This window comes from Phocoena sinus, chromosome 1, assembly GCF_008692025.1.
Source record: "Phocoena sinus isolate mPhoSin1 chromosome 1, mPhoSin1.pri, whole genome shotgun sequence".
Classification (NCBI taxonomy): Eukaryota; Metazoa; Chordata; class Mammalia; order Artiodactyla; family Phocoenidae; genus Phocoena; species Phocoena sinus.
In genome coordinates, this window is record NC_045763.1 from 60160878 (window position 1) to 60166770 (window position 5893).

Consider the following 5893-nt stretch of genomic DNA (forward strand, 5'->3'; position numbering starts at 1 on the left):
AATATCTTAGTCACTATTATTGTCTAATTATGAAAATAACTCTGCTTTACATAGTCCGTAGCAGCAGACATGCTCAGTGATGTGGAGAAGTGAGACAATTCTAAAGCTAAATTGAGCAAGTAAACAAGCACTTACACTTAAATTATCTAAAGGAGTCCAGAACTTAAATTATGTAGACAAATTTTTCAATGTTCAAATTTCTCTCTCTGGGTTTGGCCTCCAACATTATGATCTTCATTCATCTTATCTCTTTGAAGAATTCATTAAAAGTATAAAATCCTAGAAATAATCCTAGGATGATGAGATTAACAATGATACCATTATTGTCAGTGAAGGTCAATCAGTCTGTAAGAAGACGATGCCATATTGTAAACAGCATAGTCTTTAGGGGCAGTACAGTATACTTAAGGGATGGTCTATAGGGCTTAAATATTCCTCTGCCAATTACTAGCATGGGTTAGTTATGTAAATGCTATGTTACACTCTAGTTAATAAACTCTATATAGGATAATTATAATAGTACCTACTTCCAAGAATTCTTGTAAGGGTTATATGATACAACGTAAAGCACTTAGAATCCTGGCATGTAATAAAATCTCAATAAATCTTAGACATTATTATTACTCTACTTATTTTACTAGTAATATTATTGTTCAGATCCAGAAAGAAATGTATTTAAATCATGTTTGTCACTTACTAGCTTTGTAAACTTGAGAAAGTTGTTTAGCTGCTCTGACTCTGTTTCTTGGTATATCATAAGGCAATGTATTGCCTCATAAATATGGTATGAGGCTTAAACAGAGTATTCCTTGGCAGCTTGTACTATACCGTGAAACACCAGTATAATTCCTGGCATAGCATTTGATAAGTGATACCTATTTTTATTGTTGCCTATTATTTTTACATGGTAAACAATATCTTAAAGGCTGTGAGCATAAGTTAAAGAATATATGTGCTAAGGCTTTTTCAACCTAATTAGAAGTCAAGACATACACAGTAGACTTAGAAATAAACTATCCAAACATTCAGACATTTTTGATAACTCAAAAGAAAGATTTGGACCTTCCCAATATTAGACTTTTTATTTCTTTTTTAAAAACTACATATGTTGGGCTTCCCTGGTGGTGCAGTCGTTGAGGGTCCGCCTGCTGATGCAGGGGACACGGGTTCGTGCCCCGGTCCAGGAAGATCCCACATGCCTCGGAGCGGCTGGGCCCGTGAGCCATGGCCATTGAGCCTGCGCATCCGGAGTCTGTGCTCTGCAACGGGAGAGGCCACAACAGTGAGAGGCCCGTGTACCACAAAAAACAAAAAAAAACCCTACATATGTTATGGTACTAATGTATTATGAATATCATTAATGTATACAAATATACACTTTAAAAGAATGAGATAAAATGTTATTAAAGGTATACAATCATTTTTACTCTCACTAATATATTGTTATTAATATATAAATATACGTAAGGGGAAAGCAATGTGATTGAATATGGCTCATTGTCTTTTTTTTTTTATTTTTTTTTAAACATCTTTATTGGGGTATAATTGCTTTACAATGGTGTGTTAGTTTCTGCTTTGTAACAAAGTGAATCAGCTATACATATACATATGTTCCCATATGTCTTCCCTCTTGCGTCTCCCTCCCTCCCACTCTCCCCATCCCACCCTTCCAGGCTGTCACAAAGCACCGAGCTAATATCCCTGTGCCTTGCGGCTGCTTCCCCCCAGCTATCTACCTTACTACGTTTGTTAGTGTGTGTATGTCCATGACTCTCTCTCGCCCTGTCAAAACTCACCCCTCCCCCTCCCCATACCCTCAAGTCCGTTCTCCAGTAGGTCTGCGTCTTTATTCCTATCTTACCCCTAGGTTCTTCATGACATTTTTTCCCCTTAAATTCCATATATATGTGTTAGCATACGGTATTTGTCTTTTTCTTTCTGACTTACTTCACTCTGTATGACAGACTCTAGGTCTATCCATCTCATTACAAATAGCTCAATTTCATTTCTTTTTAAGGCTGAGTAATATTCCATTGTGTATATGTGCCACATCTTCTTTATCCATTCATCCGATGATGGGCGCTTAGGTTGTTTCCATGTCCTGGCTATTGTAAATAGAGCTGCAATGAACATTTTGGTACATGACTCTTTTTGAATTTTGGTTTTCTCAGGGTATATGCCAAGTAGTGGGATTGCTGGGTCATATGGTAATTCTATTTGTAGTTTTTTAAGGAACCTCCATACTGTTCTCCACAGTGGCTGAACCAATTCACATTCCCACCAGCAGTGCAAGAGTGTCCCCTTTTCTCCACACCCTCTCCAGCATTTATTGTTTCTAGATTTTTTGATGATGGCCATTCTGACTGGTGTGAGATGATATCTCATTGTAGTTTTGATTTGCATTTCTCTAACGATTAATGATGTTGAGCATTCTTTCATGTGTTTGTTGGCATTCTGTATATCTTCTTTGGAGAAATGTCTATTTAGGTCTTCTGCCCATTTTTGGATGGGGTTGTTTGTTTTTTTGTTATTGAGCTGCATGAGCTGCTTGTAAATTTTGGAGATGAATCCTTTGTCAGTTGCTTCATTGGCAAATGTTTTCTCCCATTCTGAGGGTTGTCTTTTGGTCTTGGTTATGGTTTCCTTTGCTGTGCAAAAGCTTTGAAGTTTCATTAGGTCCCATTTGTTTATTTTTGTTTTTATTTCCATTACTCTAGGAGGTGGGTCAGAAAGGATCTTGCTGTGATTTATGTCATAGAGTGTTCTTCCTATGTTTTCTTCTAAGAGTTTGATAGTTTCTGGCCTTACATTTAGGTCTTTAATCCATTTTGAGCTTATTTTTGTGTATGGTGTTAGGGAGTGATCTAATCTCATACTTTTACATGTACCTGTCCAGTTTTCCCAGCACCATTTATTGACGAGGCTGTCCTTTCTCCACTGTACATTCCTGCCTCCTTTATCAAAGATAAGGTGTCCATATGTGCGTGGGTTTATCTCTGGGCTTTCTATCCTGTTCCACTGATCTATCTTTCTGTTTTTGTGCCAGTACCATACTGTCTTGATTACTGTTGCTTTGTAATATAGTCTGAAGTCAGGGAGCCTTATTCCTCCAGCTCCTTTTTTCGTTCTCAAGATTGCTTTGGCTATTCGGGGTCTTTTGTGTTTCCATACAAATTGCGAAATTTTTTGTTCTAGTTCTGTGAAAAATGCCAGTGGTAGTTTGATAGGGATTGCATTGAATCTGTAGATTGCTTTGGGTAGTAGAGTCATTTTCACAATGTTGATTCTTCCCATCCAAGAACATGGTATATCTCTCCATCTATTTGTATCATCTTTAATTTCTTTCATCAGTGTCTTATAATTTTCTGCATACAGGTCTTTCGTATCCTTAGGTAGGTTTATTCCTAGATATTTTATTCTTTTTGTTGCAATGGTAAATGGGAGTGTTTTCTTGATTTCACTTTCAGATTTTTCATCATTAGTATATAGGAATGCCAGAGATTTCTGTGCATTAATTTTGTATCCTGCTACTTTACCAAATTCATTGATTAGCTCTAGTAGTTTTCTGGTAGCATCTTTAGGATTCTCTATGTATAGTATCATGTCATCTGCAAACAGTGACAGCTTTACTTCTTCTTTTCCGATTTGGATTCCTTTTATTTCCTTTTCTTCTCTGATTGCTGTGGCTAAAACTTCCAAAACTATGTTGAATAAGAGTGGTGAGAGTGGGCAACCTTGTCTTGTTCCTGATCTTAGTGGAAATGCTTTCAGTTTTTCACCATTGAGGATGATGTTTGCTGTGGGCTTGTCATATATGGCTTTTATTATGTTTAGGAAAGTTCCCTCTATGCCTACTTTCTGGAGGGTTTTTATCATAAATGGGTGTTGAATTTTGTCGAAAGCTTTCTCTGCATCTATTGAGATGATCATATGGTTTTTCTCCTTCAATTTGTTAATATGGTTTATCACATTGATAGATTTGTGTATATTGAAGAATCCTTGCATTCCTGGAATAAACCCCACTTGATCATGGTGTATGATCCTTTTAATGTGCTGTTGGATTCTGTTTGCTAGTATTTTGTTGAGGATTTTTGCATCTATGTTCATCAGTGATATTGGCCTGTAGTTTTCTTTCTTTGTGACATCCTTGTCTGGTTTTGGTATCAAGGTGATGGTGGCTTCGTAGAAGGAATTTGGGAGTGTTCCTCCCTCTGCTATATTTTGGAAGAGTTTGAGAAGGATAGGTGTTAGCTCTTCTCTAAACGTTTGATAGAATTCACCTGTGAAGCCATCTGGTCCTGGGCTTTTGTTTGTTGGAAGGTTTTTAATCACAGTTTCAATTTCAGTGCTTGTGATTGGTCTGTTCATATTTTCTATTTCTTCCTGATTCAGTCTTGGCAGGTTGTGCATTTCTAAGAATTTGTCCATTTCTTCCAGATTGTCCATTTTATTGGCATAGAGTTGCTTGTAGTAATCTCTCATGATTTTTTTTATTTCTGCAGTGTCAGTTGTTACTTCTCCTTTTTCATTTCTAATTCTATTGATTTGAGTCTTCTCCCTTTTTTTCTTGATGAGTCTGGCTAGTGGTTTATCTATTTTGTTTATCTTCTCAAAGAACCAGCTTTTAGTTTTATTGATCTTTGCTATTGTTTCCTTCATTTCTTTTTCATTTATTTCTGATCTGATTTTTATGATTTCTTTCCTTCTGCTAGCTTTGGGGTTTTTTTGTTCTTCTTTCTCTAATTGCTTGAGGTGCAAGGTTAGGTTGTTTATTCGAGATGTTTCCTGCTTCTTAAGGTGGGCTTGTATTGCTATAAACTTCCCCCTTAGTCATTGTCTTTTTTGTTGTTGTTTTTTACCATCTTTATTGGAGTATAATTGCTTTACAATGGTGTGTTAATTTCTGTTTTATAACAAATTGAATCAGCTATACATATATCCCCATATCTCCTCCCTCTTGTGTCTCCCTCCCATCCTCCCTACCCCACCCCTCTAGGTGGTCACAAAGCACTGAGCTGATCTCCCTGTGCTATGTGGCTGCTTCCCACTAGCTATCTATTTTATGTTTGGTAGTGTATATATGTCCATGCCACTCTCTCACTTCATCCCAGCTTACCCTTCCCCCTCCCCGTGTCCTCAGGTCCATTCTCTACGTCTACGTCTTTATTCCCGTCCTGCCCCTAGGTTATTCAGAACTTTTTTTTTTTTTTCTAGATTCCATATATATGTGTTAGCATACAGTATTTGTTTTTCTCTTTCTCTTTTCTCTTTCTCTTTCACTCTGTGTGACAGACTCTAGGTCCATCCACCTCACTACAGATAACTCAATTTCATTTCTTTTTATAGCTGAGTAATATTCCATTGTATATATGTGCCACATCTTCTTTATCCATTCATCTGTCGATGGACACTTAGGTTGCTTCCATGTCCTGGCTATTGTAAATAGTGCTGCAATGAACATTGTGGTACAGCCTCATTGCCTTTTAATCTTTAACATTTTGTGACATACCAATATAAAGGTCTTATTTTGGTTTCATTTTTTTATTCCTGATTTTTATGGCTGCCATAGCTGAAAAAAATTTACAAATCCAAATGGTAGAAAGGCATCATAAAGTGCAATTTAAAAAATTATTACACAAGATTTTTAAGTTTATTCACCACTTATGGATAGTTTATATCGTTACGTCTTGTAAATTTCCTTCTTCTCTGATTCAATTGGTTGTTTTTCAACCTAACTATAAAACACCGTGCTTTTACATTTTTAAAAAAGGGTTTCAAACCCCCTCCCCGCCGAATACTATTTGTGAGAATTTTAAGAAGGTTAAAAGACTGTGTTTCTGATTAGAGTCTGCAGATATGAGCATTTTTATGGGTGATATACAGCATTTTGGGC